Source organism: Emydura macquarii, unplaced genomic scaffold (genome assembly GCF_026122565.2).
Source record: "Emydura macquarii macquarii isolate MOO-44397 ecotype Brisbane River unplaced genomic scaffold, CSIRO-AGI_Emac_v2 contig_2768, whole genome shotgun sequence".
In the NCBI taxonomy this organism is placed as follows: domain Eukaryota; kingdom Metazoa; phylum Chordata; order Testudines; family Chelidae; genus Emydura; species Emydura macquarii.
In genome coordinates this window covers 7,484,639-7,511,972 of record NW_027132905.1, presented here as the reverse complement: position 1 = coordinate 7,511,972, position 27,334 = coordinate 7,484,639, and the positions used below count along the sequence as shown (strand labels likewise).

The 27,334-nt window shown below is 41.2% G+C and overlaps 1 protein-coding gene and 1 long non-coding RNA gene across 2 annotated transcripts in view; both read right to left on the bottom strand.

Moving 5' to 3' along the window:
• The window catches only part of TRPC7 (transient receptor potential cation channel subfamily C member 7), a 304,845-nt gene that overhangs the window by 180,295 nt on the left and 97,216 nt on the right, over positions 1–27,334 (bottom strand). The gene's annotated exons all lie outside the window — the stretch shown is intronic.
• LOC137165991 (uncharacterized) lies at positions 526–27,334 on the bottom strand. The gene is made up of 3 exons (XR_010923528.1): positions 27,270–27,334; positions 26,367–26,399; positions 526–659 (listed from the first exon to the last, which is right to left on the bottom strand). It is a non-coding gene; the product is annotated as an uncharacterized lncRNA (long non-coding RNA).

The following is a 27,334-nucleotide window of genomic DNA, read 5'->3' as shown; positions in this document are numbered from 1 at the left end:
TCAGAAGACAAGGTTCTGGATTAGAGGGACCATTGGTCTGACCCAGTATGGCCATTCTTATGTTCCTATACCAGATCTGACATATCTGAAAATCTCTCATGTGATTTAGGTCTTAAACCTGAAACTTCAACTGTCCCTTGGATTGTACAGTATCCAGCATTGTGTTGGGACCTGATGACAGCATAACACAACATTTAATTCAAAGACTGTCTAAATCGTTCTTAAGATAAACTTTAAGGTTAATAGAAGTGCTAAGATCACAAACAACCTTTTGCAAATGTGTCCCAAACTCCTTTGAAATCTCTCTAATTAATAATGCAGAATTGTCTGACCAACTAGATATGCTCAGCATACTGTTATGGAATAAATAAATTCTGAGTATTCAGAACTTGAATTCTAGCGCACACTTTCAATAACATCTAGGGTTAAATTTTCAATCCATTTAAATCAAACCTGTATTAACAATTCATGGCAACTGCAATGAAATATAAGATAAAATCAAAAGCACAGAAGGGTTCTCCTGTCACAGAATTTACTTGGATAATATAATATGAATCACACACATTTCATGGATAATGTTAAATGCCAATTCATTTAGGTCTTCTTTCTGAATTCTCAAAGATGTAAAAGAGATTTCATACATTTTCAGAGAACTCTGCCTGTAGAAATAAAAATGCTTGTGTTAGCCAAATTACTATGTAAAAGTAGCTGTACATTTTAAAACTGATCATGGACAAAGAAAAAGGGTTGTGAATAGAAGATTAGAAAACTCAACTTGCCCTAAAATTAGAGTTGAGGTGTTTTCTTTATGGCCTGTAACTGTATTCTCTTTGTCAGTAAATTCACGTTCCATCCTATGAAACATGATGTGAAATGAATCACTCGTCTGTCCAACTGCACATAGAGACTTTTGGACCAAATTAAAATTAGTATATAATAGATATAAACTCTCAGGATATCTGGAACTATTGATGATATCAATGTAGTGATATCAGTTGCTGACATCAACCTTGGTTATTGCATCTCAGGGGTCAAATCTTGATCCACTGACATCTATGAACCCTAGATGATAAATCTGACATCAAGGGACCAGACTGTGCTCCAAACTTTCAGTGGAAACTCCCATTGACTTTACCCGAAGTGGCATTGGGTCCTGTAGATAGGCTAATGGGTCATTTGTCTTCTCAGCTCTTTTGTTCATCATTTCCCTGCCCAAATTGGCTATGCTTTGGTTTATTTGGTTTGGATTTTTGTTTAGGGATGGGTAGTAATGGGGGATCCTAAGAGTTGTTGTTTTATCACTACTGGCAGATCTTTGTCGTATTCACATAGCTGTTTATATTACACACTGCTTTTGGAAACCATATCTAGCAACTATGTCAATGAATGCTTTTTGAAATTCCACAGATACATAGAAGAATCAGGTAAAGGTTTCATGAACTAAATACTATTCAGTGCCATTACAGGTTAACCCTCTTTACTTGTAAGTGTTGTGTGTCAGTCTGGAACAAACCACCCCTAAATACTATAGACTTCACAAATTATTTCTGTGGGGTTGTAGGATCTGCAAAGTTAATTTGTAGAGTTGGTTTTACAATGCAAGCAGAAGAAAGCATCAAATAGGGCATAAAAACATAAGAGGCAGAAAAATGTACTGAACCATTTGTGTGGGTAAATGTGGAGTGATGGGGTGGACATTTACTTGGTTCTCTGGAAAAGTAGAGTCCCCAGAACCAGTCCCACCAATTCAGGTCGACAAAGATTTTCCCTTGTTTTTTTTCCAAGTGTGGTTCAACTTCAAAAATGTTTTTCTAGCTAAAGAGGAGCCTACAATATTATAGAATGCTCACATCATTGGCCTATGGACAACGTAATTCATGATGTATATTTTCATTACGGAAACAATAAGGCAATACTGGTCAGCATGATAGGCAGTGGTCTCATCACAAGAGCTCTCTAACCATTGTCAAGTTTTTGTAGGTCTCAAGGCAAAGCAGAGTTATAAGGAGGGTAATGAGTTAGTTGTGCTGATGTTTATGGGGAGCAAACCCAAAGGTGCTTGTTTGACAATTTAACAAGCGGATGAAGGAGGCTGACATCATGGGCTGGTCACATACAGGAGTCGACCTTTCAGTTCTGAATGGGAAATGATAAGTAGGGTGGGGAAAGGTCAGGAAGGACCTTGAAAGTGAAGCCAAATAGCTTATTTTTGATACAGTACAGAAGAGAGAGCCAGTGAAGGGATGCAAAGAGGAAGATAACATGAACGAATATCACCAATGGCCTTGACCTATGTGCTCAGATACTATTGTGAGTACAATATAAAACCATGGATGGACAGAATTTTGTGATGGCCCAAATGAAAACCTTGGATTTGGCCTCCCCCATATGGTGAGGTGTTTAAAATCTAGATTCAAATGTTGGTACTTATGCACAAGCATATGAGCACAAGATGACATTCCTTCAAAAACAACATTCAAAACAGACTGTCATATTAATCCTTGATAACATGGCTTAATTGTATCCACTGGATATCTCTTAATGCAATTTCGGACACAGGGTGATGGAAACAGAAGGAGAGGAGGAGGTCTGCATACTATAAATTTGCTTTGGTTATTGTACTTGTACATCTCTGCTTTTGCCAGATTGTAATAACATCACCAGCAAATTTGACATGTTAGCAATATTAGCTTCAATGAGACCCCAGACAGAAGTTCCTTCTCCTTCGGCTTTAGTGGCTGGTTCACCTCAAGGAGAAAAGAAGAAGGGAAGGGAAGGGACATAGTCACTGTCTTGACCTATGGATAAACAGAAGAATTCAACACATAATTAGAACTGCACAAAATATTCATTCTGAAGCCTGAAACTCTCCTGATTTAAAGTTTTATTACATACATCAAGTTTAGACTAGGTTCACTGAGGCTGAAAACTGTGAGCTGGATTTTGTGTAAACTTGGGCAGATTTGTGGGTTAGATAGAAACCATGCAAAGGCCCATTAGTTTCATATCATTTTAACTTGAAATAGACAAAACGTGGTGCTTTCAGTTCAATGTTTTACAGAAGAGTTTTTACTTCACTGAGACTTAAAATTAAAAAATGAATTCAATGAATGTTGGCAATAATGGAAAAAAGAAAAAAAAAAAGAAAAAGTCCTGTGAACCAAACCATCCCATTTCTTGCCTTTCCTGAAAGTATTATCACACTATCCTATGTGAACAAACACCAGAATGAATATTTATTGATCACTGGCTTAGCTAAATGAAAAACTCGCACTGGATATAATAACCATCAAGAACTCCAGAGTCAGTGGCCTGTTTCATACAGAATCATGCGTTTATCAATTTGCAGATTACTCTGCTTGTGTAATTTGCTTATTTCTTGGCAACCAATCCAGCTATTATTTTCAAGAGAGAATCAAATAAATGAAGGCATATTGATGAATAGGGGACATTATTTACAAACCTCCCTGCCACACCATGTAGCATTATACAAATAATATTGCACGAGGGTTAAATCTCAGGCAAATTCATTTAATCTTTATAATCAGGAAGATTTAACAGGTTAATAGAAATATATATGTATGTATATACTGACTAGAATTCCGGGCAGAAAATATAATGACATGTCTTTAAACAGGTCAGTGGAGTAAATTTGCCAGTTCAGATGGGATGAGGAAAGCAAAGGGGGGGATGGGACACGGAACTTCAAGATGGTGTGAGCTTCCCTCCAAAGACCCACCAAAAGTATACGTTCCCTCCTCAACAAAGAGGATCTACCTACCTCCCATTCCCCACTCACGCCTCCTTCCAAATGTCCAGTTTCTCCTCCTCCTCCCTCCAAACACTGTTCAATTCTCCCTTCCCTCTCTCCCACCAACCTGCTATTCTCAAACATCCCCTCTCCCCAAAAACATGCCTTACCCTCCCTATCCTGTGTCCTTCCTCTGGGAACCTCCAACACCACTTCCTAAAGATCCCCTTCAAACCTGGGTTCCCCCACAAAACTCTCCCCAAAATATACCCTCCCTCCCAACTCCTGTCCCTTCTTTATACCAGAATGGTCTTCAAGGTGGAGGAAGAGTTGTTGCTGCTACTGGGCAAGGAGCCTTGGTCCAATTTCCACTCTGAGGTCTCCTGCTCTGACCCAAGGAGACTACTGGGTGTTTTACCTTATGGTGGCCTGTGAAAGGTGCTTCCACATCAAGCCAAACACACAACTGTCATAACCAAAACTGGAGTCAGCTAACATGTGATAAAGTGAAGTGATCCTAGTAAAGTGAAAAATCCTAGTGAAGACAAGGCAGTTTGTAGTTTTCACACAAGTCAACAGGTTGAGGTATAAATTGGGATTTATCTTGACCGGCTAATTCATGCAAAATTACAAACTGCCTTGTCTTCACTAGGATTTTACCTTGTATTAATTACATTGAGTTAAGAACACATCTTTTATCCTAATGAAGATAATGCTGGAGAGAGGAGGGAAGGTGCAGAAACTTTCTACATCTGAGTTACTTAGGGTTGGTTGGTGGTTTTTTTAATTTTTAATGGAATTCTGTGAATTTTATAACAATTCCAAACTATGCAAAACCCTATTCTGCTTTAGAAATAGAATCAGTGTTCTTAGGCCATTCGTAGCTCTTCTGATTAAAAGATACCACAGAGCAGACGTCCTGTTTGTTGTTTAGTGATTCATTTACCGCTTAGTGCTTTTACTTTTATATAAAATGCATCCATCCTTACTTTGTGTGTATCAGTGTGGATGGAAGCCAGCTCTGAGAGGATGGTTAGCTAAATTGGGAGAGATTACATGCCTGAGATTGGTCAATGATGCCAATGATTGGTGAGAAAATTACTCCATTTGCGCAATTACAGTGGAAACAAACTTCTCCAGTGGCAATAAGCTGTACAGCACATTCAGAATAATGGATATGAGAAATAGCAGTGAATGATTCCATCAAGGCTTCCTGCTGATATCACAAGCCAAGAAAACAGCTTTGACTGGATTCCAATTGAAATCAAGCAAAATGTTTCAATTGAAACTTTTTCAGTGAAAAATGCAAATTTGGCAACATTCTTTCACAAATTTTTTCAGTTTTGCCAAATTGTTTCTTTAAAGAAAATGTTCTGAAACTCACAAAATATTTCTAGTTTTTGGTCCAAAATGACTTTTAATTTAGATATTTCCTTTAATTTTATTTTAGAAAATTCAAAAAAAAAACAAACATTTTAAAATGCCCAGAATTGGAACAAAACATTTAGTTGTATTCTAAATGAATTGTTTTTCAATTTTCAATTTGCTGAAAATTTCAAAAATTTTCAAGTTTCTACTCCATACGTTGAATTTTCTTCAATTTTTTCAGAATTGCCGGATGGTGGGGGGGGGAATGTTACTCACACGGTTCTACTTCTGATTTCACCAGGAACTCCGTGTGACATTTTAACTTTTGCCTCCTTGCTGTTTATTGGTTTCTTTCCACTACCAGTGAGGCATGCAACAAAAACCCCCACAGAAAACCTGGGCAGCAAAACTTGATCCCGTTGAAACAAGACTTTTGTTTTACTTGAGGATGAGTTATGGGCTGGATTTTGCCAAGAGGAGTGTTTGAAAGGGTATGGCGGGGCTGTGTGGTAGCATAAGGACGCAAAAGAAATGCTGACTGACTCAACCAGAATCCCACCAAGGGTCTCTCACACAGACAGAACACAATGGAGCCCCTGCCGCAATTCCCGTGAAGAAGGCAAGAAGGCACAGAATGCTCCCAGACCCTCCTGGCCTGGCTAGCTCCATTACCTCGGTGCACGCAGGACAGAACCATGGCCAGTGCTCAGCCTTCTTCCTTGTCTTCTTTCAAACACCTAGCATCCAGGGGTGTGCGTGCATGTAACTCCTGCGCTTTCTCTCTCTCTCTCTCTCTCTCACACACACACACACACACACACACACACACACACACACACACTTTGGTCTCAGCTTTGGAAAACAAGTATTTTCCCAAAATTCCTTAACAATAAATACATCACAAAATCAGCACTGGGGGGGGAGTCAGATTCAGACTTTGGACTCAGATTGAGAATTATAAGATTTATAACCTCATAAAATTAGATTCTCCATTATTTTTTCATATTCCCATAATTTTAATCACCCTCTTACGAAAAGGCAATTATATTGCACAGGGCAGCAAAGTATATATATATATATATGGTACCAAGTGATTATCTAAAATCCTCTCCTTGTGAGTTTACTTTTATTTTAGTCATTGTTTCTCTTACAGGAACATAGACACTGAGCAATGTGCACTGATCCTCATTGGTATGAGATTTAACAAGTCCCTGGGACCGAATTCTGTCTTCGGTTACACAGTTTTACACAATTACTCTGAGATTACAAAGTAACTCTATTCACGTGAGCCTAAGGCAAGAGCAGCAGCACCGTGCAGTCCATCCTGCCCAGTGAGTAATACCACCAGAGTAGGAGTCTTCTCAGGGGAATGCAGAGTTTCCAGTAGCAGATCTGGTCAGATGAAGATACAAAAGTATACCACAGCCTTTCATCTACTGGCCCCACCCTGAAACACTCTGCTGTATCTCCTGCAAAGTAGCCTCTCCTTGAGTTGTGGGGAGCTCAAAATTAGGGCATTCTACTACACACTCCTCTGGTTGTATTTGAGTTTTTCTGGCAGACATCTGGCAGACACCCTGCCAGAATTCAGTACTTTCAGAATAGTCCAAACAAGCCCACATAAAAATCTTTAGAAAACAGTTTTCCATTTCTTTTTGCTTTTTTCCTACTGTATGTAATGACATTAATACAAAGGTCTTAACCAACATGTAAGCAGCTACTCACACCCCTTCTCCGGGACCTGCACATTAAGATGAGAGGTCAGATTGCCTGAATCACCCAATTGCAAATATACTTTGATCAAGTAATGGCTCAAGGAGACTCTGAGATTGCTTCTGCAGGGGAAGACAAAGAAAATTGATCAGAGCTGTCACTGGCAAGAAAAGAGTCCTGAAGGAATAGTCCTGAAACACATTATCTTGAATTCGATCAAAGGAACATTTTATTTAATTTTAACATGCCTTACAAGATTTGTTGTTGGTCCTATAGTTTTTTGGGCAGAAGTTTATCATAGCAACCAAACAAAACCTGATAATTTATTTAATAAACGCAATCCCACTTCTTTTATTTGTATGATCTTTCCTAACCATCGTCTTTATGTACAGAATTTGTTTTTAGAACATAAAAGATGCCACACTGCGTCAGTCCATATCCATCTTATAAACTCATAGACTTTAAGGTCAGAAGGGACCATTATGATCATCTAGTCTGACCTCCTGCACAACGCAGGCCACAGAATCTTGCCCAGTATCCTGTCTCCAGCAGTTACTCCGATGTAAAGTCAGAGTAAGACCATTGAATTCAGTGGAGCTATGCCAGATTTCCATTGTTGTAAACAACAAAGTTTATCTCAACTTTATTTTTTTTTTTTGTATTTTGAGGATGTCAACTAAAGGAACTAAATTTGAAGCAAACACACTTACGTCTTCATAGATTAGTGACCCCAGAGCCAAACTGAAATGAATATCAAGAAACTTTGCCTACTCTCAAAACGTATCTGGAGAGACAGCTGGATCAAATTCAGCACTAACTTACACTCCCCGGGCATCCACATCACCCAAGAGTCAGACATTGCCAAACTCGAGCCACTAAGTCAATGTCCAACTACCTCCATCGTTGTGATGACAGACTCCTAATGCATTGTCTTAACGATCATTCTCTGCATCCTCCCATCACACACACTGCCATGATGTAGCCCCTGTGTATCTCTACATCCATTGTAAATGACCATTCCTGTCATCTGGGGCAAACCCTAGGCTCAGAGCATAGCCCATCTCAACAGGCTGTTTACTGGGGAGGTCCCTGAGAATCTTGGGGGGATGAAATCTTTCCAATAAGCAGCTCAGATTGGGATAGCCCATGTGGCTCCTACTACCCCCCCCCTCCCCTCCAAGGGATGGTCGGGGCTTGCAAATGGGTCCACCTCATTGTGGATTTGCTGGTCTTGTGTCTCCATAGGGTCAACACTGCATCATCCCCATCAAAATGCAGCTCGACATGGACAGCCTGGTGGAGCTGTGTTAAAAAATGCGCAGGGTGTACGGACCTTCTGGGAAGGCTGCCATATCCTCTCCATCCATCTTATGGAACAGGATCTAACTTTCCTTGTTACCAGTCAGGTCTCCCATGCCAATAAAAAAGTACGAGTATAAGATGAGCCTTTTTTTTTTTTTTAACCATGACCCCCAGATATACAAGTAAGGATATTCTCAGATAAAACACTCCTGGGTGTGCAAAGTAATCCAGACACCAGGTGATCAGTCCTGGCTATCCTCTTAGTAGCTGCTCACAGTTATTCATGTTATCTGTTTTCTGCTTCGTGGGCATTACGGGGAGATTTAAGCTTATGGTTCTGGAACTAGAAGAGCTTTGAGGTTTTTTCCTATATTGAAGGAGTGACAGAAAGACCATGCGAAAGATCCATTGAACACTCTGTTATTTGTTTTGTATGAAAATGTCTCCAAACCAGAGAAATGCATTTCAAATGCCCCACACACAGAAGAATGCACAACCTTAGTTTTAATGTGCAAAAGTGTTCTAAAATCTGTGCCGCGTACAAAAGTGCCAAAGCACACACTTGTTTCCCCGCACAAACACACGCGCACACACACACACACACACACACACACACAACCTTACTGCTTGGTTTTTAATATTGTCAGAGGACACACACCAGGAAAATTTCAAAGCAACCTACTGGGGTGCAATACGTAAATGAGTAAAACAAAAGCAAATAAACAGAAAAGAGATCATGGAGAAGATGATCTCTGGCATATATGCAACTCACCCTCCAGTATATATTTTATATATATGTATATATATATATTTTAAATCATGCCTTCTACCCCCACACCAGCCAGCAGCAATTCAGTCACTGCCTGGATCTATCATGCTGTGCCCTACCTGCTCCTTCACTGACTTGTTCTTTATTTACTGAAACATTTCAGTTACCTTTAGCCGTATTGACAAGCTGCCAAGATAGAGGATACTGCAAAGACATCTATTCCAGTTCAGACGCTTACGTTTCTTGCACTCAAATCCCATTGCTCTCCCCATCACATCAAGCCATCTGCCTAACTCTTCCCTTGCTGAGTTGGACAAAATCAAGCTTACCGTTCTGGTTGACAGTGTAACCTCCAAGAAGCAGAAGCATGCTAGCAGGGAAGAAAGGAGGGACATTGATTTTGTTCTAATGACATTCCTTGCAGGGTTCTTGCATCAGGTGTTTATGAAACATCAGCATTTAACTTGTTTTTTTTAACGATGGCTTCCAAAGCAATTTCCTCAGATGTTAAGGGATTGCACATTTTGCCCTGTAGCATTTCAGTGTAATTTTTAGTCAAAAAAAAACTGTCCAGGTGATGTTTCAGTTGTATAATGAAATGACAATTTGGTGAATGTGAGAAAGACATTGTCAATATGATACATGAGGAACTGTCAACGGAAATGCCAATAGTTCCATCCTACACATCATCTTTAAATTTAAACTGAAAGGTGAGGTTCTACTCTGAAAAATTACAACGTAAAACGGCAACTTCTTACTCAGCAACTCTGCTCTCTGTGTATAATCAGTCATTGCTGCTGATTTTGATGTCTAATGTATGTATTTACTACTTTCTACTCCTGAGGCCACTTTTGAAAATGTTGACCTCCTTTGGCCAAAGAGTTATCTAAGGCCCCAAAATGGTGACCCTACACCATTGTCATTGCTCTGTCCCTCACTTAACCTTCCAGTCACCTAAGCAGAAAAGTGAAAATGGAAGTAGCACGACTTTGAGTTAAATAAACAAAAACCACTCTGAACTTGGCAATTGCTGTAACCGCATCCCTATCCGACCTTACCCACCGCTACAGATACAAAGTAGACACGTTCAATCTGGTCATCATTCACAGCTACAGCTGTAGGTACAGCTGCAAGAAACACTCCCAAAGGAAATGCATGCACAAGAACGAGACAGGAGCAGAAGAGGCGACATGTGAGACTATCAATGAAATAAATCAAAAATAAAACATACTGTAAAAATCACATCAAAAGAACATGCTGGATGCAGATGAAATTCATTACAGTAAGTAAGTAATTAACATGCAAGAGTCCATATCACATACTCTCTCTTCACACAGTCCCAAAGAAGAAACTCCATGATACAATATGTACCTCTCCAGAAAATTTTGGCAAAGTTAGAAAAGATTAGTGGTTGCAGCACATTGATCAGGAGAACATTATTGTAGTGATCTGTGTCTGTATTGCTAGAAATATGGCATTAGTCTGTTATATATGAACTTTACTAAGTTGCCATATCTGTTCTTTGCTTTCAGAAGTACCTAATTTAGACTTAGAGCTGAAGGGTAGACAAAGACTAGGAATGCTCCCATTGTGTTTTTTGGCAAGAAACGCATACACCAGGTTAAAAAGTCAGCTGCCATCATAAGAGCACCAAACTAATACTATGTCCTGAGGGGCACACCATACCCTGTGGAGGATGTGTGGCCTGGTGGATAGCACTCACAAGTAGGATTCAGGAGATGTGGGCTCTATTCCTGGCTGTGACCTGGGGTAAGCCCTGCTTTGAGCAGGGGGTTGGACTAGATGACCATCTGAGGTCCCATCCATCTCTAATTTTCTATGATTCTAAGTCTTTTTATCTTTCTGTGCCTCAAATTTCCCCATCTGTAAAATGGGGATAAAGATACCAACCTCCTTCACAAAGTGCATTGAGATCTACTGATAAAAAATGCTATATAAAAGCTATGTATTGTCATTATTTACTCTGTCCAGAAGCACAGCTTGGTAAAGCTTGGTTCTAGCTTCCAAAAAGCAGAAATGGTATTATGGCAAGATTTGTTCATTTCATCAAGGCTGTGGGAGAAACACGCATTCTCATATCTTATGTGACACTTCTAATATATTTGAAATCGCACCCAGTGTAGGAAACTCTTGATGAGCAGGTTGAAGCAGTATGTAGCACTGGTAGCATTTTGAAATGCAATCAGAGAAGAATTTGGAATCTGATGTGGTTTATATATAATCTACAGTAATGGACTATGGAACTAGAATCCAAGTTTAGATTCAACTATATTGAGTACTAGGCTGTGGGCAGTTCTTGTGAGATTTTGTCCCCGATAGTGGAAAATCTTATGAGAACAACTGATTTCACAAAGTATACACCCTCTTGAGCCATAACCTCACACATGCAGCCATTCTAACAAGATTTCAGCCATACCTGTGTCCCTTCCCATGTTAAATATGAACCAGAAGCAAAACTGAAGGAATTGCTACAAATCTGGATTTCTACAATTAAAAAAACAAAACAAAATTAAACTCAGGTCTGAAATTTAGATTCCCAAATTAACATTTAGATAAGCCACCTCTATTAAGATAATTTTTAAGAGAGCAGGAAGTCTCCAGTTAGAATAACAATAGTATTTGGGAGGGATGGAAGGGGGAAGATAGTTGATGATGGACTGGACCAGCCCACTATGTGGCACAGGGCTTCAGTCAGACTTTGAGTTGGCAGCCCCAGGCTAGGACTAGAATTTGGGCCAGATTTTGACTCCAGGTTAAAATTAGGCTACGGGCCAGATGTAGGCCCCAGGCTAAAGAAAGGGGCAGAGCTAGTACAGGGTCAGAGTAGAAAGGGATTCCTGGACACAGGCTACAGTTTGGGCCAGTAAAATTCCCTGGGTTAGGATTAGTGTTTTGGCCAGTAAGAGATACCAGCAGTAAACTCAAGGTCTGTAGGACTTGTGAGGCTAGGGTGAGGGTTGGGGCCAGTAGGTCTTCTGTAGTTAGGGTCAGGACCAAGGCCAGTAGAGGTCCCCAGGCTGTGGTTAGGGTCATGGCCAGTATAGATCCCCAATCTAGGAATAAGGGTTTTGGTTTGCAGAGGTCCCCTCGATAATATCAGGGTTTGGGCCGTAGAGGTCTCCTGTAGTAAGGTTGGAGCTGGCAAGGATCTCAGAGCTAGGGTGAGGGTCAGATCTGGGAGAGGACCCTGTGGTCAGGATTAGAGTCAGGGCCAATAAACATCCCTAGGTTTAGGGCTGGGGCCTGGGCTAGTGGAAGTCTCCAGTAGTAAGGCTGGAGCCATTGGGGTCCCATGGCTAGGGTTTGGGCCAAAAGAAATCCGTAGAGCTAGGGTTAGGGTTCAGGGCCAGCAGAGTTCTGCAGGCTAAGGGTCAGGCCAGTAGACCAGGCTAGTATTATGATTAGGGTTCAGGCCAATAAAGCCCCTTGGGCAAGGGTTAGAGTTGAGGATAGTAGTACCCCACAGCCTAGGGTTAGGGTTAATTTTAAAGCCATCAGAGATTCCTGGGCTAGTACAGGTTTGGGGCCAGTACAGGTTCCCAGGATATTGTTAGGGTTGGGGCTGAGATGGCTCTCTGGCTAGGGTTAAGGTTGGGCCTAGTAAAAGTCCCAAGGCTAAGGTCAAGCTTGGAGCTGGTAGATGACCCTGGGATAGGGTTAGTGTTGGGGCTGGGACACTTTCTGGGCTAGACTTACTGTTGAGGGTGGCAGGTTGCTCCCAGCTAGGGTCTAGAGCAAGAGTTGGATGGGCTCTCTGGGCTGGCACTAGAGTTGGGACCAGATGGACTCCCTCAGCAAGGGTCAGGCCTTAGGTTGGCACTTGGATCTGGACTAGGTAGGCTAGCAGGGGGCCCTAGGCTAAAGTGAGGGTCGAGACTGGCAGTGGTCCTTGGGCAAGAGTTAGGGTTGGCTTGTCCCCCTGGGCTGGAGTTAGGGATGGGGCCAGGCGGAATCCATAGACTCAGGTTCATGTTTGACCTGTAGGGGCTTCCTAATATTCGGATAAAGTTGTGGCCCTAAGCTGGGGCTGGCAGGTAGGACAGGTGTATGATTTTTATTGGGCCAGCTCTGTTTAGGGTTCAGGCTTCCCTGTAACCTTACGCTAGGACCAGCAGGTGGACTTGAGATAGGATAGGGCTGAATCAAGGTGAAAGTGACTTTTGGTTCCAAAGTCATTTAAACGCTTTTGAAAGTTTTACCTTATCATTGTTTCTATTAACTCAGTTGGGAATATTTAGAATTTTCTGGGTGGATCTTCACAGGTACACTTTGGCTTAGCTACACTGACCTGGAATTGCAATGATGTGAACTTGATGAGGATTAGGTACATCTTTTTCAACATCACAGAGATAAAAAAGTACTTAGTCTATCAAAATATAATTAATCTTTGCAGTCTAAACCCTTTTCAATGGAGAAAAATACAAGATCCATAAAAGCAGGGCTACGATTGTCTACCTCATTACAAATTAGTCACACACACACAAGGTTCACCTCTATTGCCAGACAAGCTGTCTACCAAGGATTCGCAAAGACTCCTTTGTAATAAATACAAATGCAGAGTAAACAAACTGTGTAAATGTCAGATAATTGTGAATAGCAAATAAATTAGAGAAAATAAGTTTTTCTGTCCAGGAGCATATCAAAAACAGAAGTTCACTGAATAGGTTATATTTTCAACCCTAGTTATGAGTAACAATGAGCAAGGGAAATTCGATGGGTATTAAAAAATATCGAACAGATTTCTGGGAGGGAGTCTGTCCACTGATTAGAGCACAGAACAGGGAACTAGAACACCAGGGTTTTACTGCAATCTTTACCACAGGTCCAATTGAGCAAATCAAGCCAATTGGAAGTACAGATGTTCAGCATCTTTGAAAATCAAATCATAAATTTAAGTGCTTGAATATGAATTTAGATACTCATGTTTACAAATGTTGGTTTTAATGCTTCATTGAGCTCACTCAGTTTCTGAATCTGTAAAATGGGGAGAACACTAGTTACCTATCCCACCAGGGACGCCTAAATCATGTTTGTGTTACCCTTGTGTTGCCAGACACAAATGGCAGCAACAAGGGCCAGGTTCAGTCTCTCCAGGGGTCCTTTTCTAAAATAAAAGGAATTATGGCTCGGGTCCCCCTCTAAATCAATATTCCTACTTCTGGAAATTAAAAGTCAGCCTCCCTGGTCAGCTTTTCAGGTGGTTCTTCCCCAGTCACAGGCACTCAGAAGTCCCTGGGAATATGGAACCACAAGTATCTATTAGAGGACAAAGGGAAAAAAAAATCTAACCAAACAAACACCCCACAATAACCACATATCTTTTTGCATCCAATAAAATGAGCAAAACCCTGTCAGTGTATCAGGAGCATGGGAAACCCCACAGTTTCAGTGTACTAATTATCTGGCTTGCTGAGGTCCAGAATTCGGTCTAACTATCACAGGTCCAATTAGTGGTAGTCAGAGGAGGGTCAGGAGATGGCTGTCCTCGGACAGTCTGCTCCAGGCCAGTGAAGGCCATACCACTAGGTCCTACTCTGATGTGCACTTAACAGGGTTCAAACCTCTGACAAACTAGCTCTGTGCTGCCACCGCCAGCTGATTTCACTGCAGTCAATCTGCACCATGACTGGTTGAGCCTAGGTCAGTCCCACAGAATCACTCCACAGACTGGAGTCTGGTTCAGAGTCTACAGGTGAGGAATCTAAAGCAAACGGAGACTCCTAGGTAAGGCCCTGCTCCCTGGGACAGCCCTCCTGCTCTCTAGAACAGAGCCTTCTACCCTTTCCTGCTGAACTTGAATCCCATTCCCAAACTGAGCCTCTAAAGTCAAGATGAACCCACTTCACCCAGGGCTACTTTTACCCAATTCCAATATCCTTTCTCGAAGACAGTCAGTAACCATGTGTTATCATGTATGTACTCAGCACAAAGGCAAATCCCAGCTGAAGCAACAACACACAGGATGCGGAATCAAGGGTAAGCGACATTATAATTCATGTTTTGGGGCTGGCCAAAGGTGGCTTTTCCCTTAGAGGGAAGCAGAGAGTTCCATCCTCCACAGCCCTTTAGCTCTGGGCTTTCATCCTCCTCACATACAGAAAAGCGCACTCCTGATAAATCAGAAAACTAAACATGTTTAATTATACCCCCCACGCCCTCCCACACTGTCCCATTTGGTCTGATCGTGACCAATAATGCTGTCATTCCTCTTTTTTAAAAAAGCCTTAGAAATTCCATAAATTTACATTAAAAAAATACACTAAAAGAACTCTGAGGATACAAAAATCACATGTTTAATTAGAAAATGCTTGAATTACAATTGACTGTGCAACCTTAATTTGGCCCCTTCTGCGTATGTATTATGATATAGTCTTTAATTCGGCCATTGAATCACATACCATTTTCCTAAAGTTACCCCAGCCTCATTCAGTGCACAGGATACATGGTGTTCTGGGAATGAATCAGCTCTGTGTAGTAAAGGAGGGTGTTGTCTATAGGGCCTCTGCCTCATTTGTTGAGGGAGTTGATGTGACAGGATCTGGGAGTTTCCAGTAATATCAATAAGGTTTTTCAAGGAATTAAACTTAAGTATCTTTGGTATCCATTGTATTACATGAAAAGTTTATGGTTTGTTGTAGGATTGTCTGTAACTTCTCTAGGGGGGAGATGTGGCCAGAGTAAACCCTGGGAAGTGTGATGAGCTTCAAAGGCCTATTTTCAATAATGTGCCAGAGAAGGCGGCATTTTTGGGACAAATAAAGTTAAGTAGGTTTCCTAGGAAACACCTGGGAGGAGGTGACTGCAAATATCCATCTCCAGACCCAATCTTTTGAAGCTACATGCTGAGGAAAGAACCATTATATGCTGATCACCTGTTACATGACGACAAGATCAAAAGGCTCACCCTGTTTAAAGGAAAGAATGAATTTTTCACTGTTGTTCTGAGCAAAAAGCTATCATGAACTTGTAACTGCAGAAAAACCCCTTTATTGGGTTTGATCACTCGTTGGAGTTAAGGGTGACCTCTAGCAAACTTGTTAGCAGGCATGGAGGTTCTTTTATTGTTTCTAAAATGTTCTCTCTGTAATGCCTTCACCGCATAAGTATAAATGTGCTGGCTTAGAAAGGCCTGTGTATAACTACAGGCAATTGCGATGTTTAGAGATTCTGAAGAGAAAGCAAAGTGTATATGCTGGCCATTTAGGCTGCCTGGCCTGCTGGGAATATCACAATATTTCCAGGCAGGGAACTGTGCAGCCTGAAAAAAAAACCACTATCAGGAAGGAGAGAGTCATAGGTCTCCACCCAAGAGAGGCAATGACTCGGAAGCCAGAGGCCTGGAGCGGGTCCCTTGCTGGATCACAGGAAGAGGATACAGGTGCAGTTACCCTGAAATCTGATAGATGGAACAACAGAGGGCATTGCAAGAAGAGAAATTACAGGCCTGTGGTTAAAGCAATTGCACAACACACTGGGGAACTGGTGTGTTCGTTCACCCTCGCTCTGGCTCCTTTACAACACGTAAAAAGGCCAGAACAGCAGAAGAAGGCACTAAAATCCCCCAAAAACAGTCAGGGAAGGATTCTCCTGGTGCCAGTGCTATGAAGACAGCCATTAAATGCCCTCTCAAAGGCTCCCTTGCAAGTGCCAATGAATGGGGTATACCAGACACAGGAGGGGCAATATGGGGTAGGCCTGATACATACTGAGCTCCAGGCAGTTCTGTGGCCCATAGGGCAGCTCACAGAGGCTGCCATAGCAGACAGGCCCCACACCCATTCTTCTCTCCCTGCAAGGCATACAGAACCTGCTTACCCCTATGCACCTGGACCCAAAGGATAGGTTGCTTCTGCAGAGATGTAAAAGAAGAGTCTTATATCTCTGTGCCAGCAACAGGGTGAGAAGCAATCTACCCTTGGATTAATAAATTATGAGGTCAAGAAAAACAGGAGCAATTTAAAACTTTTATCAGTGGTAAAAACATTATCAGTGAGATATCGGAGGAGGAGACACAAGATTCCAGTTTGTTTCCAAAGCTGACAATAAACCATAGCTTCTTTCTATTGACCATTACATGTAACTTCAAACTAAAAAACTCATCACTGTGGCAGAGCACGGCAACTGCAAAACTTTCTCATGAGACGCTTGGTTGCAGTGGTCTCGGATGGTGAACTACACTCCTGTTTGACACAGCTAACCAGGTTCAGCCTGAAATGCTTTGATTTCCAGGGCCACTGACATGGAAAAAAGTTCAGATGTACTTTAAAGTTCAGAAATTGGGTTATATGATAGTGAATGGCCATGCCACATGCTTTACTTACCGCGTGTGCGCACACCCTACCCGCCCCAACAGGAAAGGTGAAATTCAATTTCCCTAATTCAAACAACTGCATAATACCATTAGGGAACCTGGTTCTCAGGAAGAAGATGCCATGCCTGCTGCAGTACTAATTTGCCTCCTAGATTATTTAAAGCCAACAAAAGCAGCTGCATTTGCAAATAAGCTGTGTGACTGAAAATTAGTACACAAAGGGAGAGTGCAAAGGAGTATGGCACTAGTGCATTATGTCTAAAATACATCATTTTTACTATCCATAAAACACACTGTAATATGAGAAGTAATGGCCTTGGATTTCTCGCCGCACATAATTCTTGAAGGTCAAACTATGTAAATATGGATTTTACTTTGTTCCTTTCTGTTTTGGACTTCCATATCTTTTCCTTTTTTTATTACTTACTGTATACGCCATAGCACATCAGGCATATTTTCATTTGTTTGCTTCTGGTGAATGTACAAGCTGCAGTAAAATGTTCACATTGAATCATCCATTATAGAGTCTCCACATTTTTGCTAGTTTATAGCCAACAACCGTAAAAGGAGCATTACAACATGTTTCCTGGTACCTACATGGTTATATTAATGTAGAGGCTCTTTCTGGCCTTATATTTTCAGTCTGTCTTTATTCAGGAAAACTTCCACAGTAAGTAAATTGTCCCAGTCCTGTGATCAGACATCCTTGAGCCCACACTGAAGCACACCCTTAATTTTCATCCCCATCTCACAGAAACACTTAGCTCGACTTCCCTAGCATTCTTCCACTGGGTGGCATACACCTCACCCTCCAAACTCAGGACAGCCATTGGTTCACCAGAAGAGATGGCCATAGCACTAGTTTCTCCCTGTCCTTTGAATGAATTTATGAGCGGACTGAACAAATTAGCAGCTTTGCTAAGGCTGGGGCACGCCTGAAGCGAAGACTTTGCATGGACTATAGGCAATACATCTACCTGCTGACCCACAAGGCAAACTCTGTGCCAGTAGGATCTGTGCTAAAGGGGTCTCAGGTGGAAAAAAATTATTTGAAACTTTATTTCCCCCCTGCCCTTGTTTTTGGCAGCTTCATAAAGGAGCCAGTTCCTTTCCTCAGTGTGCACAGATGTATCTGCTGGTTGGTGACCAGATTCTAGAGCAGATGCTGTCGGAGAAGTCTGTCTCCCCTTTCCCCACTCATCCTTTATATTGCTACATCTGGGACACAGACTAGGACCTCTTACAGTACATCTACAGTGCACACTGAACCATAGTTCTGATTCAGGTTTGAACCCAAGCCCCCCTTCCATCCACACACAAATCAGTCTGGCTCCGGAGGCCCTGCTGGGGGTGGAGCCACTTTGACTCAGGTCTCACTGTAACTTGGATCAAAGCCCCGTCATTTTGCTGTGTGGATGCAGGTCAAGCCACAGACCCAGGTCAGGAGGCCCAATAGTGCAGTATGGACATGTTAACGCAGCTGTGAGACCCAGGTCCAGCAACTGTAAATCCAGGTATACAATGCAGTGTGGATGCTCAAGCACGGTCTTGGAAGCACAGGGTTCATAATCTCTGGTTCCACAGACCCAGGCTTAGTGTGCTGTTTAGACATACCCCAGCAGGCCAGAAGCAGCTGCTTTACCAGGCTCAACAGAAAGGAACCTACTCTTGGCGGAAGCTGTGCTAAATTCCTCTCAGCGGGACGTCACTGGTTGCAAGTCTTACAGCTTTGAGTCAAAACTTTTAAATGTCAAAACTTATGTTTACTCAAAGGTTGTAGGGGGAAAAACATGAGAGACCATCAAAACAACAACAGTGAGAACCTTTTAAATGTCTTGGAGCACCTCAGGTGATGCCAATTTCTTTTTAAAATGTCTTTTCTTAATGTTGATACTGCAAAAACAAATGAAACCAGGATAATTACCATGAATGCTGGTGGGAATCAGCAGTGAGTAATAGGCTGCCAGGTCTCAGCACTTATTTAAAAATACACCCAGTTATATCCCACTAACAGTCAACAAAGGAATTTGCAGTCTGTATTTCATATATGTGCTACTCAAAGCAAGTATATTGCTTTTCATTCAAAGCTGCTTCTGTAATACTAAGTTAGGTGGAAAATAGAACCAGCCCCTCTCCGTCTCCCCTCAGAAAAAACCCAACATCTGAGACTGCCTGATTTTCAAGTGAGTGGTAGATTAATATATCTGCTGCCTGTCTGGATTGCAAGCGAAGAAAAAGAAACACTGAAGACCTAATGCCAGAGGAAAGAAAGTTGTGATGGGAGGACAAGACAATGAAACTAAGTGACCCTGGAGAGATATACACGACCTCCAACACTTACAGCATTTCCTCCCTAGGAGAGGTGTGGCTTAAGCACAGAGCTGGGATACAGGACTTCCAGAGTTCCCATCACAGCTCCAGCACTATCTCCTTCTGCAGCTGGTAGCCATAACTTTGGTTGCTCGCTGCTAAAAGTACCAGTGCTGCTGCCACAGCACAGACTAGCTGTCCAAGTACAACCCTGCCCAGGATCCTAAGTATGTCCTTGGGAAGCTGCCCATGCTGGCGTGGCTACATTGCTATATTTAGTGAGCTCACTCAAGCAAAGATAGCTGAGATATGCCGACACATACTGCAATCCCGCCTCCCGAGTGCAGAGTTGACATGTATACCTCTAGCATGAATTTTTTTCAAACCTGCCTAAGTCAGTTAGGAGCCTAAAGTTCCATTGAAACTAAGGCTCCTAAGAGATGTGAGCGCTTTTGAAAATAGAATTTCATTTCCTAAGTCACTTAGATGCTTTTTGAAAATTTTTACCCTAACCGCTGCCTCGGTTGTGCCATCGGTCCAATGCCTGATCTTACAATCACCTGGCCCTAGCTCATTGCAGCTATAGGGAAAAAAATGATCCCATCTACCTACTGTGGTCATAATATAGGTCCAAAAATATAATTACAGCAAAGTGTTACAAGCTTCGAATGATACATCCTTTTGGCATATACTGTATTAACATTCATTCAGATGAATTTTGATAGTGTTAATGAGGATGTAAAATGCACCCAAGGGAATTCGGTTGTAAAATGAAACATAATCCATGAATAAAAGTAACCAGGATGTGTGTGGATACTTAAATTAGGCTTAATCTCTACTGCATAGGCAAACAAGAGAATCAGACTAGTATATCTATTAGTCCCAGGCAAGGAATGAAAGTCGTTTAACTTTATTACTATATCTTGTGTAATCTTATGCGTAGCACACCCACAGACTATTCTGCAATGAACAGTTACCCTCGCACCTCTTATCCTACTTCAGCTGATATTTTGTCAAGTTATTTCCCCTCAACTGCTCACTTAGATTATATACATGTATTTTTAGTTACTTTTCCAGTGCCTATTCTTGCTATCAAATCATCACCCCTCCAGGTATCAGCTTACAGTCATGTTCAGACAAAACTTCTGTTAATTCCTAACTATTAGAGTTTCTCCTATGGTTCAACTCTTCCAGCTCCACTTTTCTCCCCTGTACCTGGGAATTTATGGTGCCAGCCTCAGAAATCTTCACTCACTGTCTATCCACTTGACAAAATGGTAGATTAAAAAGCCACTTCCAAGCCCCACAACCAACCCCATTATTTATAAAATGACCACAGTGTTTTAGTTACTTTTTGGCCAAGAATTATAATGGCAAAATCCCTAAGAGTTTACATTTTCCTAGTTTTCAGCACCCTATTAATATGCGTCTCCGTACTTCTGACCTAATTTCTTACTATTTTTTTCCTTTCTAATTTTCTGCCTTTTTGCTACATGACTCAAACTTTCTCAGATTGCATTTCTTTCTTCCCCCATCCTAGTGGCTGGTAGATTTTTTTTTAACCTAAACTGTGCGCATAACAGCCCCTATTCTACAAATTCATTCCTTGACTTTCATAAAATCCCTTCCCTCATCCTTGGCTTATAATTTACAACCCTCTCTATTCATAAATAGTTAAATCCTACTATCTCTGGCCTCTCTGGTTTCATTACTCAACGTACCCCTTTTTGTCTGTGGAGCACAGACAGTACCTTCATGTGATAACTCACCCTCAATAACTGATTTATGTTTATATGCATATACTTTAATTAGCTGTGGGCCCCATCCATGGTATTTTGCCCTTGAATTTAATAAGAGCAGATTTGGGCCATACAAATTGTTCTGGGATACTTTTGTGTAAGCAAAGTGGTCTAGAAATAAACTAGAGTGAACTGAATCCACTCAGCCAAGTTGAATTCTACAGATAACTATCAGACAAAATCACATCAAATATAAAAACATAGAATACATTTCCAATCAGTACAATCAAATATCTACTCGGGGTAAAGGAATAATGTTTTACCAAGACCCGGTAGATTCTTGCCATCTCAGATAATGAGCAATGTAATATTTTGCATAAGTGGTCAATTCTCTATCTTCCCAGCACAAATCCAATTTAACTAGCATTAATTTGAAAGAGAATTATTTTGTTTATCTTACTTGCTTTGGACAAAGGACATTATAATAAAGAGTATAATTCATTCTCTGGTTTTCATTCAGCTATTGGACTTATTCTGGCAGACAGGTTGGCTAAAAAACCCCTCTCTATGGATTTTGCTGATGGCTTTATAGTTCTGTTTACTATGGCGTATAGCACCTTTTTTGTTGGTTTTATTTTGGTTTGCTTTTATTAAGATTATTGTTCCTGCTTTAGGATCAGAATTGCAAATAATGGGAAATCCATTTTATTTATTACAACGGAAATGAAAATATTATTCAGTTAATTATGATGCCTGAACTGTGCATTTTCTTTCAGACACACCATTCATTAGATAATATAAAGCAATGTAACTGAATAACGTTGAGAGAGCCTTGTGAATAGCTGAATAGTTTTTGTGGAAATTTTGCAAAACAGTTCTGCCTGAGGAAAACACCCAACATGGAAAATTTCAGCCTAGATATTTAAAATTCACCAAAGCTATAAGCAATTGAAAAAAGGGTCTTATAATGGAAAGTGTTGAGCAACCTTATCTAGGCAGTGCTACATGTGCAGTTTATAATACTTATTAGGGATTGCAATCTACCAGGGAGAAATAAATTAATGGACTATGAATTCCTTTGATCACAGTTAATATTCCTCTGGTGATTAAAATTAAATGACTCATGGAGAAAGGCGATACAACAATATAACAATCTACATTCAATTAACTGTAACTTTAATAAAGTGTGACCATGCCAAACAAGGTAGAACAGAGCACAAAAGACACAAAATTAATCCTGTACATGAAACGTTGGCAGTTTTCCACATCATCACCTGGTGCTGGTGTCCACCCAATTTGAGCACTCAATAAACAACTTGAAAGAATGGAATCAAGGGAAAGGGATCAATATTTGTTCATTTCATTTCTGATGTAAGTATGGCACTTCAGGGAAGGACATAAGGAAACTAGGAGTGTAAAGCAACAGTGAGATGGATTGATGCAAATTAATTGCAAGACAACAGTATGCGGAACTGTTCTGCTAGAGAAAGCAAACCTGTCTAAGGAGAGAAATTAGCTTAATTTAGCTCAATTTAAAACTTTTGACAATTACCAGGTACCACCATGCTTCAAAATAGAGTTCTTTATCTATAATGAAAAGAATTAAAAGATATGAACCACGGTGGGAGCTTTAAAAACCTCACTGATTCAACAGGTAAAACTATATATTTAGAAATAGTTCTATTTATAAATCATAATTTTTGTACTTCTCCACCCCTCCTCCAGGTTCTGCTGTTTTTTCATGATCTGAAGGCACAATCATCACCACAGAAACCACGTGTGTTGCCACAAAGATTGGACCGGGTCTTCAGGGAGGAGGTTCATGTTATCTCCTGAAGACAGAAGGTCCTGTTTGGATGCTAATATTTCCAGCATTATAAAATGGGAAATCATTTATTTTTAAATGACATGCAGAAAAGATTATTTCTGACTAAAATAGTCTCCATGGTGCATTAGGAGGTCTTCCATATAGTCAGCGGAGTAGAAGCTCCTCCGATAATACACACAAACACACCAGCATCCTGCAGTTGTCACCTGGGAGTTCAGGTGCAAAAGGTCTGCAAGTTTCCGACCCAATATTGGTTGGTTGCTCAATAATTATATTTTGATACAGCTCTAATCTTAAGAATATCCTCTATGCCCTTGGAGAAGAACGGTCTGGAACTGATGTCTGTGATCCAAGTTTTTTTTTATTTGCTTCCCTGCTTGTTTTTGTTTGTTTAGATTTTCTGAAGGGAGGGGAGATTAAAGAGATAGAGATAGGACCTAAACTGCACAGATATCTCATGCCCTTAATGAACATAAGAGTTTCAAGATGCAACACACTTTCCCACCCCCATTAATGCCCTTTTGTCATCATGGATAGACCCAGTCCCCAGCACTAAGTATTTTTAATCTTTCAGTGGTAATTGCAGACATGCAAATCTCCACTGCCTGCGGACTTCACCCCAAAGGCAATCAGGTTTTGTTCTTTAAAAACCCAAGATGGCATTTTGAAGTCAAAGGTGCTTGACTTCAAAGACTGGTTTGTGAGAAAAGATAGGTATTCCCCCACCATTTAATCCCATTCCCTAGACACAGTTTTCTCTACTGTGCTGTTCTTTTCTACTCTGTGCACTAGCAGTAGAGTAAACTGAATTAACACCTAGCTTATAGGACCATTGTATTCTTGCTTCTTGGCCAGCCCAAAGCACTTGAATAACCACACCACAGTAGGCCAGTCCGAGCCACAGGGAGATGTGAGGAGAACAGAGCTTGTGTGGAAACAGAGGGCTACTACATGGATCCCTCTGTGAGCCACCAGGATTAGAGGTGACAAGTGTGGGGGGGGAAAACCCTGTCTCCCAATGGGATAATTGTGGTGTATTGAAAACTGTGTTGGAATTGCAAACTTTAAGATTGTTTGCAGGGGGGTCCGGGTCCCAGTCCTGCTTTCAGGATTAGGTGTGGAGCACAGTGTGCAACTGGAGTCAGCCTGGAAAGAATCATCTTAAAGCAAGGTAAGGCGAGTTAAGTCTTGCTGCTTTAGGGAGCAGCCTGTTTTCTCTTTGCATTATTGATTTCTTGTGTGCTATCATTCTAAATGTTAAGAAATAAAATAATGTTAATGCAACCTTCCAGTAAGGGTATTGATGTTATCTAGTTTCTCTGTGTATATGTAGTGAAAATAGAAACAACAAAACTCCACTTCCTGCAGAGTTCATCCCAAAGGCAACCAGGTTTTCTTCTTTAAAAACCCAAGATGGCATTTTGAAGTCAAAGGTGCTTGACGTCAAAGTCATTTATTAATTTTTCTGAGGAAATTTCTGAAGGAGAGTTTCTCAGAAAAAGGTCCCTTCTGGGGCTACGAAGACACTGTCTGTGGCTATCCTATATCCAGCGAAGTCAGAAGGGAGAAGAAAAGAAATAGTTCGCACTTGCTGAAGGCAAGACAGAACATTCAGGGCTTCCCTTTCACCAGCATTTTACGCTCTTTCTGGAAAAATTAAATTTTCCGTCTTTTTCCCTAGGAATCAGAAAGTGATGGAAGGTGTCTCTTTAGTGGTGAGTTTTTTCAAAGTTTTTCTTCCCCTGAATTTCTCTCTCCTTCTGTAAGCTAGCCTCCTGTGGCAACTAGGCGCCTGCTGACTCTATAGGTAATATTACTCCCAAAACAACACACAAAGTAAGCCAGGCTGACTCTTTGACCTTCAGCTTCTCTGCTATCCATTCAGCCGCTTCACTTTTCATCCCTGTTTTGCTAGCGAGAAGAAAAATGAACAAAACTGCTCTGAGTAATAAGGGGAGGTTTTTCTACCTATTTCGGACACCGGAGCGAGACTCACTACGCACTTTACGATTTTTAAAGGCACTATGCCCAACATTTCAAAAGCAATTGAATGAAGTTCTATAATGGACTAAGGCATCATGTTCAATGGGAGTTGGGCACTTAAAGACCTTTGAGGGTCTGGTTCTAAGTTATTTAAGTGCTGTTACAGAAACCAGACTGACTCTAGTACTCTTAGTGTATGTCTACACTGCAATTAGACACCCCCCATTGGCCCATGCCAGCTGACTCAGGCTCATGGGTCTCAGGCTAAGAGGCTGTTTAATTGCAAGGTAGATGTTTGGACTTGGGCTTTGGGACTCTCCCACCTCACAGGGTCCTAGGGCCCAGGCTCCAGCGTAAGCCCGAACATCTACAACACAGGTAAACAGCCCCTCAACTGTGATCCCAAGTCAACTGGCATGGGCCAGCCATGGGTTTTTAGTTGCAGTGTAGACAAACTCTTTGCAGATATTGGCTTGGAAGATTCAATCAGCAGATGCTATTCCCTTCCAGAGCCATATCCTCAGGGAGGGGTGACATTTTCCCTTTAATTCCCTGTCCATATTTATAGGGTACAGACTTTAGACCCAGTTTTGATTATGCCTGGGGATTCATGCCTTGCATATACAGTCAAAGTGAGTATTTTCCCTATAGCCATCTAGGGACAGCTTGAGCAAACCCTGAGTCCCTAGTGAAGCAACTAACATCTCTTGGTATCTCCTGAATCACATTTTACATCTCCAGGGCTGCATTTGAATGTGAAAGTTCATCACACAGATATGCTCCTTTACCAACTCCATGCGTAATCCGTAGATGGCAAATGGAATATTTTTTGCAAAGGCATTTATATTAATTGCATGAAATCACATCAGTCCAGTGAAAAACATCCACCCTTTTAAAGCTGTCTAGCTTCTTGCTGTTCAGGAAGATGAAACTAGCCTGTAATAAAACGTTTTCAAACTTCAAAGTTGATTTTTTTTTTTTAGTTCTGTACATGTCATCTCAGATTCTGCATTGTCAAGTCGCGGCAGCATGAGTAGATAAATTATGTTGGAATAATGTGAGCTGTTTTTTTAGCTTGGGGCAGTAAAGCCACCTTGACAAGAAAGATCAGTGGGACCGATTCCAAATCCCTGAAGGATATCCTGTATAATTCTATGAAAACTAATTATCTTGGGACATTCAGTTTTGAGAAACCAGTTTAACCCTATGTCACATCTAATGTCTGTCTAGCACTGATGAGGTTTTATGTACATACATAAACGCTTGCTCACCAGAAAGATTTTCAACAATCTCCTTTTCCAGCCCTGTAGACGAAGAAGAGCTTAATTGCCATCACATAGAGAATTTAATGCAGAGAAAATAAAGCTGCAAGGCATAACAAAAAATTAGTGTCAAAGTATACACCCAACTTGGGCACCCATTTATGAGCACAAGTTGGAGCTGGGTTTATAGGGGATTTTGTGACAACCAAGTGTCAAGAGTAGAACTGCGTAAATAATGGAATCTTTGGTTCACTCGCAATTCTGAAAAATTGGGGGAGAAAATTTGTTTCAGGTCAAACTAAATGTTTCATCAGCCTCAACTCTGTGTTTAATGTTTTAACTTTTTAAACTAATTTGCTATTTCCTTCTTTTTTGTCCTATATCGTAAGAGCCAAAAAACTAACTTTAATTTATTGGGAAGAGCAATGCATCTAGTTGTCTGCTGCTGCTGGGGGTATACGCCGGAACTGCAGGGCGGTTCGGCTAATGCTGTCCCACAAACCTTCTACCTCCTAATACCATTGCAGTTTTGATCTCTGAGTCACCCTCTGAAGGGATTCACCTCTCTCTGGCCTCTAATGTCTACACTGTAATAAAACACGGAGGGCAGGCCCGTGTCAGCTGACCCTGGCTCGCGGGGCTATACAATTGCAATGTAGACATTTGGGCTTGGGCTGGAGCCTAGGTTCTGGGACCTTCCCCACCTGCAGGGTCAAAAGGTGCTAGTAATAATCATGCTATTATACTTTAATTAAAGGAGGAGTCCACAGCATGGTTTGACTGCCATATTTCCTCAGCGGGGTGGGGGTAGAAGAGATATTCTTGCCTTCAGACATGTGGGAAACTAGGTTTTCCACTCAGTTGTGGCTAACTGTTTTAATCATGGCATGGATGGTTTTCACCCTTACCTACCGGGGCACACATCATCAGCTACAGCATACTATACAATTAGTTACCATCACAGACGGTTCCACTAC